Below are 9,902 nucleotides of genomic sequence, written 5' to 3'. Positions count from 1 at the left end.
AAATCCACTTTGACGCCATTGCTGAAGCTGAGTACTATCCTCGGTTCGAATCGAGGCGTCTCAGATATTGACGAACCAATTTCTACAATTTCAAGCTTATCGCCTGTTAGATAAACGAAAGCGGATATTGAGTGATTTTAATCGATTGTCATCAGAAAAAATAGAAAAATATCACAATAATTAATATTCTAATTCTTTACCGTTAGATAAAATATCTAAAAATTGCAAATGATGCATTGTTACGCATGTTACTTACTCACAACTTTCTCTGTATTCGCGCAAATGATCATATTTCCGGTTATTTTTCTATACTGTTATTTTAACTTCAAACATTGATGCCTTCCTTCCATTGTTCGGTGATGATAAAGACAAACCATTATTGTCTTCTTTTGTCATCTATCGATCGATGACTCAGTCAGCGAAATCGACTTCCACCTCGTTTGTTTGAATAAAAATGTACAGATAACAAAACTTGATTTAAGGAAAAAAGTCAAGCTTCGACTTTTCTTTTATACAAGCTTAGTTATTTTATATACAAATAAAATGCAGATTGTATACATATAAAAAAACATATACATGTATATTTCATATACAATTTTTCTGTTTTATTTATACCTACTGTATGATTATTAGAATTATATAAATGACTTTTTTCTTATATGGAAAATATTTTAATTAGCTTTTGTATATGTATACAACATTGTATATTAGTTTATCTATATAAAATATATGTATTGTTATCGTTCCAACTCGTTTTATTTTTAAATTAAATTGATATATGCCTTGTTTTATATTTAAATAATTAAAGATTCATATTACATATGTCAATAAAGAATGGAAAAACAATAACAACATAAAGCGTATAAAAAGTATTATTTATTTATATGAGATATTATTTATAACCATTTATATAAACTGTTTGTCAATCAGAATCGTCCATATGCCATGCGTTATCATTCACAGATTATTACTGTAATGTTAGAGTACAAAATCTTTTAAATAAATTACTAATCTTAAAATCTCAGTCTGCACACTAAGAAACATCTATTATTATTAAGCAACTATAGTATACATGCATGTTCTGTAAAATATCGACTATGCGCAGCTTTTTTTACTGACCATCGTCCATGCATGTAGACAGCGAGAAAGGGTTGGACGATAACGAGCACGCGTAACATGAATGCTTTTTTTTTATTTTGAAACTTTTTCCACCCCCTGCAACACATGGAACGAAGAATGTACTATATATCGAGGTTGTGCACAATGCAGTCGTTTGAAGCAAGTTATTATACTTTTTATTTGCATTTTCTTTATTCTCTGCGCACATTTTAAGCTCGCTTTTAATAATTTTACTGATGCTTCTGGATAGATGGATCCGGACGATTTTTAATGAATGTTTTTGCAGGAGTGCAAATCAGGAAATCGAAGCGGAATCTTTAAAAGGATAATGAATTATACGTTTCGGTTATCAGCGATAACGGTATTGTATAGTTCTCGTAAATAATAATTTACATTTTACGCGCTTTTAAAATAACATTCGTTTTTCATATTCGTATAAGAGGAACAATTTAATTTTCTGTGAATTGAATAAATGATAATCAATTTTACAAATACATATAAAACTGTAGCGATAAATTTACATAACTTTGTCAACCAATATAGTATATCTTATCTCTTTTTAATTCAAATTAATATATATTACAAAGCATTAATAAATTCTATTATATTAATATATTCTTTTATTCCATAAAAAAATATAGACTTTAAATTAACTGACTTAGTACTAACTCAAAACACAATTCTAGCTACTGTCTGGAAGGTTAAATTACTTAAACATCTAATAGCGCTACGATAGGTTTCAGCATTTTCGATCTGTGCACGAGTTTCTTAGCCATACTACTCGTTATCATGCAAATTAATTCCGACGATCAAACCATCGCGCTGTACTATCTACGAGCAAGCAAAAAATAGATCACTTAACTTGGCAAATTGGCCATTTAGCTACTTTTAAATTAGCCGATAAATTACATTAATGATTTGCTTTTAACTATTTCATATACATCTTGCGTAATATGCATTAATTCTACTATCTTTCCAAAGAATTATAATCACCACATATTACATATAACGATTATAAAAAAATCACAACTGTACTAGAATTCTTTCTGTTTCCTTATTACATCATTTATACTGCGCAAAATATACCAAAATTAACGTCTGTTATGAACATAGCACATTGTAATAGTAAAATATCGACTAATCAAACCATTAAAAAAAAGATACGTTTTTTTATAAAATACATTTTTTAATCAACGCAAAAATTTATTTTTAAAAAATCTGCTAATCGGATTACATTGGTAACGACGGTGATTATGTTTGCGAAATCCGAACATGCACGTCACGTTAATCGACAAGAAAATCCTACTCCAATTTGACCCCGCACTCTGACGAAAGGGATGCTCTGGTAAAAGTTGCAATTAATCACGAGTTACGCGCTGATCTTTCTAGCGAGGACATAAATTAGCGCCGACACGGCGATTTAAGCGGCTTAATTGCTACCTAGCCAATAAAAAATACAAGCTGTCTGCCGACTCGCTACGATAGACTACCCGGAATACGTGCGAAAATTTTCTCATATTTTTCCACGCTCTCCAGTTTTATTAATATTCTTGCTGATATAGAAAAAAGTAATTTCGTTGTAAATAAACGTTTTTCGTGACAATTATTTAATTACTTAAACTATTTAATTTTAATTAATTACTGCTAATCTATTTTAAGACAATTTAAACAATAATATTGTAATTAAAAATAATACAATTTTTATATGTATATAACTCCAATATAATAAAATATAATAAAATATAAAATGGGAATGTTGAAACCAATTATAGTAATATTAAATTATAAAAGAAAAATACGTGCAAAATCAAATTATGCATATGATAATTGTGCATATAGCATAATTCGAAGAACACCGCGGTTTATTCAAATATTCGAAATACAAAATGTTAAAATTTGAGTGGCTATTTGCTATGATCAATTTTGGAAATAAACTTGTGAGATCACGTACAATTCGTAGTGGTTCAGAAAACTCTGATTTTTCCGATTAAAGGGACAATAGAGACAATATCTCAAGTAGCGCTCCCGTGGGCAACGAAGGAGAGAAAACGTGCAGACTCTCCCATTCTGCTTCGTGGCACAGTCCTTCCTGATCGAGCGTTTCCGGTTTCGGAATATAATGCAAGTCGCGTACCGTCCGGAAAATGAGCCCGCCTTTCTCGTTCTCTGATTGGAAAACTACGAATTGCTTCCTGCGGACGATGAATGCTCGCGACAAAACCAAGGTGGAGACGAGGATGTACTCGTAAAGAAATTGAAAAAGATATATCACGTGTTCCAAGTAAGAAAAATATTCCACATATTTATTTGCTGTCTACGAAGTGAATAATTAAGATTAATGTCATCAGATGTTAAACAACTATTTTTAATACATTTAATCCACTAAGGTATAAATGCACTTATAATGTATTTTTATTCTAAATATTTATATTTACAAAACAATTTATTTAGATATAGTTATTATATATAATCGTACATGGAACCATTACGTCGATGCGCTCAGAACATTTGGGTCGAAAATCACAGGCTAACGATATCGTTCGCCTTAAATCACAAGATCACTCGACCGCATCGAATCCTTTAGTAGTTTCCTTAGCAGTATCGAGAGAGTGCAGAGCATCGAATGGTCCAAGTTATGACCTGCCTCAGCGCAAGGCCACTTTTCCACGAGGTTCTTTTTTTCATTGGTAAGAACTTTTATACTTGACCTTATCGCCACCTCTTATCTTCTTCGGAGATAAAAAGTGGGAATAAAATGATTTGGAGGAACCAAAGAAATGGGCTCAAGTAAAGAACACTTTTGACAGAGAAAGAGATATCATAGACGAATTTGGATAGAAAAATCTCTCGGCTTCTAGCCGTCTCTATCGATTGTGCAATATTCTAATAGATGATACGCGAGAGAATTAAGTTATAATATAACATGTACATGATTTTGCTGTATTTATTACATGAACGTCGAACCTTGTTACAAGGTACACGTAGCAATCTGCATCTCATCACTAATATCCCAAGTTTAATATACACGTTAATATTATCAATATTTTTTGTTGCCACTATATCAGTAATTATTTATATACATCAACAACATTTACATATATATCAAAACAACAAATGCGAAAATAACTCGTTTAACTGCGAAATGTCAAATAAAACTCGTATTTCTTCGTACAAATTCATTCTCCGAAATTTCTTAATCCAGGATGCGTAGAACCATTTATCAATCTCAAAGTTTCATGCAATATCGTTTGTCAAGCATGTCAAGTTTGTCATAGCATGTGCTCTGAGTAAACAATAATAAGATCAGTAATGAGCACAGATGCAAGAGGAAAAGACGAAGGAAATACAGTGAATAAAACAAAAATGGAGCAAAAACGAAAAACCGAGAAATACCGCAACAGCTTCGTTCGACAAAAATCCCGGCAGGACCTTCGACCTATCGCTGTGAATAACATCTCTTGGGCTCTCTCTTTTATTTTACGATAGTGTGTTTTTTATTCTCATCCCGAATATTGACGTACAGTAGATCGAAACGGTTTTACGGATATTACAACCTAAGCTAGCATCCGTACAAATTACGAAAGCTTCTTAATTTTTTAATTTTTATTTTCAGCTTAACTCTTATCCTTATGATTAAAACTACACGAAAACTGTCCTCTCTTTCTATTATTGTTACGTAAGATCCAGTTCTTCAATATCTACTAATCTACTCGACTCAACGGTCATCGAAAGAGTTCTCGAAAGAAATCTCTAGTTCCTCATAAAAATATATAGATATAGATAAGATATAGAGATAAGATGAGTACGTTCGCGCGCGCGCGTATATATATGTATGTGTAGAAACATATATATATATATATACAATATACATATAAATAATACGATGTACCTATTGTTACGACTACAATCCGCGGATTCTCGTTGAAATGCTATTGTTGAAAGCTAATATGCTTTATCTATAATAGAGAATAAATTCATGTACAAATAAAATCGAATTCTTTATTAGCACACATACATATAATCAATTTATACATATAATCAATTTAATTCAATTTTTCAATTAGACTTTGTAATTAATTGAATTATTAATAAAATCTTACTCAACGATTCCTCATAATGCGGAATATAAATGAAAATATTCATATGATGAGATATAACGTTACACTTATTCTCATCAGCAATAAAATAATCAAACCGTTACTAAGCGCAGCGGTTTGATTATTTTATTGCTGATGAAAATAGGTGTGAATACAAAAGCACGAGCGCATCTGCTCGAAACTGTTATAACAACCCCCAATCAAGAGAGGCATTATTCATAATGTAGTGACACGTATTCGACAATATTCGAAATTGCACGTATAGTAACCAACTGAAGAGCAAATACGTAACTGTAATGTCGTACGTTCTCCTTTGAGTATATGCCACAGAAAAAGAGATCTTTAGCGCAATGTCGTGGAAGTAATGTTCGACTTTTTCCCGTACAAAATTCGTTTTCTCCTTACCTGCCTTATCTACCTTCGTCTTTTATATCGAGTACTCTTTACAATCTATCGAAGACCTTTTTAACTTTCCCCCTCTTTTGTATCGCCACTTCCCTTCATACTCACCTCTTGTAATAGTGCACCTTACCCCGAAGGTCCTTTGATATCTCTCACTCACCTAACAAAATGAAAGCATACTCTTGTTCCACAGTTGATGAAATCGACTTTCGCGATAAAATCACGATCACGGTTGATGCGAGTCCTTTTTGAGAGGAGATTCCGTAAGCAAATAAGATTACGGTGACAGGACTTCAGACAACTCTGAACTCCACGCGAAGCGCGAAATGTGGAGTGACACGACTGTCAGTAGTCAAATAATTACATTATTCTTCATTTCAGACGCGTCACGCTCAATGTTTTCTTCTTTCTTTTTTTTGGAGGAGATGAATAGTTTATTTTATCTCAATGTAAAAAAAATAAGTCTTAAAATAATGAAAAAAAAAACAATACAAGAAATTTTTTAATAATTACTGTATCTCAAGATATATATAACGTAATAAAGATCACAGAATTATTTTATGACAAAAAGCTGCGTATTTACATGTTTGATCTTTGTATTCTAATAATAAATTCAAACTACTTGAAAAAGTCTTTAATCCCTATAAATGTATCGGCATGCACACATCCAAGGCTACATGGATATAGTCTCATTTTACGAAAGGTAAGACAACTCCTATTCCTGATTCGACATTCGGTATCCCCATTGATCCTGGTCAATCCTTCATTCAGATACGCAATCCCGATACGCCGAGATATCTAGAATGCCTTATGGACAGACTGATCCTGACACACGATGCACATTACACACGGGAATCGTGCAAACTGATCTACACCCTCTATATGGTCTTCATCCACATTGCATTCTTTCAACGCGGGGATGTTATTTTAAAAATCGTGCAAAGAATACTCAATCTTTGCAAATCACATTGCACTACTCAACAGCACCTTTTTTATTGACAAAATTGAAATAATAACATCATTACTCCAAATAATGTCTAGAATATATTTATGCCGCAAATTTATAATAATATAACTAATTATTGAAAAATGTTCTCCATTTGTTCTTAATTAATATCTATATTAAGAAAACAAAATATCTATATTAAGAAAGTTTTATACGTGAAATTTTCATTACCATTAAAAATCATCGCACAATTGTTTTAGTTTCAGGACAAAACAGAAGAAAATTGCGAAGCATGTATAGAAAATCAATAAATGGATACGAGAGTTTCATCGTTGTTGTACACCTAGTAACCCAAACAAAGTACCCTGTCACAAGTACCGCCACCGCGCGTAACGTGCCGTCACGCGTTTCACGAATTTAGGAAACTCTTTCACGTCCGAAGTTCGAGGTTACCGTTTTTGTCGGTACAACCGCAGCCATCGGCCTAGAGAAGCTTTAGCTTCTGAAACCGCTCATTCTAGCGAGCCTGTTTCTTGCCATCGTACAAACACAGTTACTGCGGCACGCCTGTATTTCGCGGATATAAAAGCGAAAGAATTGGTTTTTACGAGCAGAACACTTCTGGAATACTTGAGCGGAATAATCTCGAAGCTCCGCCACAATACTTATGCATCTGTCGCACGTTCATTATCCAACCAACCCTTTTCTACGCATCGTGATTCTTAATGATTATACGACGTTAAAGAACTTTTATGAAGACAAATAAGTCGAGTATGTAAGTAAATATAAGAAAAAAGAATAAAACATTACTCCTTAATGATAATAAATGCGCAGACTATATATTTATATAGCCTGATGATCTTGAAATATTAATATGCTAATTATAAGTATAAAGTAAATTTAACTTAATTAATCTAATATTACAAAATTCAAAATATTACAAAATCTTTAACTTTAAAAAAGAAAATTCTACAAAATACCATAATTTTATCTCATTGTCAGACTTCTTGTCACAAAATAACTGATTGACTGAGATTAAACGATTCTATTATCAATAAAATGAAGTCATATTCACTTATATCGATCTCGTAAACAAACAATATTGACAAAGCATATCTTTAATCAAACAAAATATTACCATTTCCCTCCTACTTGGTATCAGATCTTCAACCTTGACATATCAACTGCATGGAATGGTCGATGGACTCCGAACGAAATATCTATACAAAATATCTATACATACAGTATATGAAGAGATTGTCACACAGATACATAAATATTAAAGTCAAATATTAAATACATATTATTAATTTCGAATTCATTCGAATTCATCGAATTATATTGTCTTTCATATAGAGATAAAATATTTCATTCAATTTTTATATCGAAGTTTTATTACGATCAGTTTTTATCAAATGTCTACACATTGGTACAATTTTTTACAAAATCCATTTACAACTACAACATAGCTTTTTTATAAAACATTATGTAATTCACACTTTTGATATATGTATAACTTGATATATAATTCTTTGATACTTTCTGCATTCATTTTCGGTATTATGTTACAGCTTTGATTGTACTTATTCTATTCACGTTCTTTCAAGAATCTCAAACGAGCAAAATCCCGTTATCATATGTCGATCACTGAAACACTCACAATAAAAAGTACAATTGTTGAAGGGACGCGGACTTTAGTACGCCACCTTAAACGCACATTGCCGGTGGTTCTGTGAATGATAGTTAAATCGTCGAGATAAACTGAGGAGATAATCCGTTAATCCATTACTGGTTAATTGAAGTGAATGCAGAGAATTCTCATCCTATCGTCCCTTCTACGACTACTTGCAAGAAACCTAGAGTTAATTTCTAAAACAATAAGTAAGTATTATTATTATCGCAGTGGCAGATAAACAGGGATGAGAACCTAAAAGGTGACAAAGTTAAAGAGCGGCTGTAAACGTGGAAAAGAGAGGACAGGATTTCCAATTGCCGTTTGCCTCTCCCCCAATTAAAACTTATAAACTCTCGCGGTCTCTCTGTGGTGATACCAGTTTTGCTCTTTCTTTTTTGACCTGCGTTTATCAACTCTTTTTCTGCGCAGCGAAACATTCCTCGTGACTCGCGAATGAACCTAACGCTCGGTCTACCAAGCTCGTTATAGTTGTTTAACTTTAATTGCACAGTCGATAAAACAATATGATAGTACAATCGTTTCGACTATTTTTATTTACGGAAAACAATATGTGATACAATTAACGATAAAAGGTCATTTCACAAGAAAAGCTAACTTTGAATCCAAATATTGCGATCGAATCTTTATTTGAGTGATTATTGAGAAAGATTGAAAGTTGAATCTATCCCAGCGAATATGCTCTACATGATGACGATCGATATACATCCATATAATAACTACATGACTGCGCAAGCACGCAATTGCAAAACTGCAATCGCGACTAGCACGATCTTCATTTTAAATGCTGAATCAAACATCAAAAATCCATTACGTTACAAATTTAACAGAATTATATATAGCTCATAAGAGCTATTTATAAAAATTTATTTTATAAAATTTTATTTATAAAAAATTACATCTAAGAGATGTCACGAAGAGATATCACATAGCATAAAAGATTATTTATTATTCTGTTTAGAAAAAAATTCAATTTTATTCCGTAACAATTTTTTTTCCCTCTCACAAATATCTAAGACAGAAATACCCCATGGTTGCCATAAAATACTCCTTACTGCTCGCTCATTGCTGTTTAGGTTGGGAAAACGATACTCGGTAGTCACGGCACGCCATGAAGAACGTTACCATCCTGCTTCAACTTTCCCCTTTATCACCGCCTTCTCAACCTCATCCCGTTCTTATGAAACAATATGTAACTTTGAACAACGCTACAGCGGCTCTCACTTCTATATTTATGACCCGTGGATTTATCTCAGTTTGCGAAAAAGGTTGGAAAGGCGAATCAAAAGGTAGAAATTTATATTGAACTGTCTCTTTTTCTTTGATTTTTTCATCGTAATTTATTTTTATCATAATTATCACTTGTTTATAGAATAACAAAAAATATGATAGAACTTCGCTTCAATTGTACAATCATAATCTAAAAAAACAAATACTAAAATAATAATCTTTATAAGAACTTTATAAGAACACTTTATAACAATTTCATTTTGTTTCCATTAAACAATTTTAATGAATAAAGCAATACTATATTAAAAATTAATTTTAATTAATTTTTCGTATAAAGTCAAACTACAGCCAATTAAAAATTTAATTTCGTTGTGTGTATTATTATCTCTGTTAATCAATTTCATCTATTTAATAT

The sequence above is a fragment of the Atta cephalotes genome (assembly GCF_000143395.1).
Source record: "Atta cephalotes unplaced genomic scaffold scaffold00002, whole genome shotgun sequence".
Classification (NCBI taxonomy): Eukaryota; Metazoa; Arthropoda; class Insecta; order Hymenoptera; family Formicidae; genus Atta; species Atta cephalotes.
Note: the sequence above shows the minus strand (reverse complement) of the source record.